Consider the following 990-nt stretch of genomic DNA (forward strand, 5'->3'; position numbering starts at 1 on the left):
GAAGAATTGATGCTTTTGAACTGTGGTGTTGGAGAAGACTCTTGAGAGTCCCATGGACTGCAAGGAGATCCAACCAGTTCATTCTGAAGGAGATCAGCCCTGGGATTTCTTTGGAAGGAATGATGCTAAAGCTGAAACTCCAGTACTTTGGCCACCTCATGCAAAGAGTTGACTCATTGGAAAAGATCCTGATGCTGGGAGGGATTGGGGGCAGGAGGAGAAGGGGACGACAGAGGATGAGATGGCTGGATGGCATCACTGACTCGATGGACGTGAGTCTGAGTGAACTCCGGGAGTTGGTGATGGACAGGGAGACCTGGCGTGCTACGATTCATGGGGTCACAAAGAGTCGGACACAACTAAGTGACTGAACTGAACTGAACTAAATAGTAAAGAGATCCATTCCTGCCCTGCCCCCCACCCCATAATCAGGTAGATTTGTTTAAATCAGTTTGGTACATGAAACAGGTTAGTTTTGCAGTTTTTTAATGAACTGATATAAAAATTTCTAAATGTAGCAGTCTACCTGTGCAACAAGTATCTGTAAGGTAAAATAAGGGATTTTTAATAGAACTACAATCTGCATGAACAAATCAGATGAAAAGTGTGGAAAGGTTTCTATATATTTTCTGGATTAAAAAAAAAACAAACAACAAAACCCCAAATTATTAATGGCTCAGGATGGGGTGGGATGAGCTACAGTATGCTGAAAGGAGAGATGGGTGGAAGGTGTCCTGATGTGGGTTTAGAACTATGTAGGATCTAGACAGCCCTTCTGAAATGTGTGGGCCTGAGCATCACTTGCTACCCTGGTCCATGCTCCACTGTCTCTGGTCACTTTCTGTTTTCTCAGGTTAACAGTAAGGACAGAATCCTTGGGAAACTTTTCTAGGCATCATCTTAGTTCTTTTCAAGTCTTCTGTATAAATGCCACAGGTGGTACTGCTGCTGCTGCTGCTGCTGCTAAGTCGCTTCAGTCGTGTCCCACTC

The sequence above is a fragment of the Bison bison genome, unplaced genomic scaffold (assembly GCF_000754665.1).
Source record: "Bison bison bison isolate TAMUID 2011002044 unplaced genomic scaffold, Bison_UMD1.0 scf7180017864201, whole genome shotgun sequence".
NCBI lineage: Eukaryota > Metazoa > Chordata > Mammalia > Artiodactyla > Bovidae > Bison > Bison bison.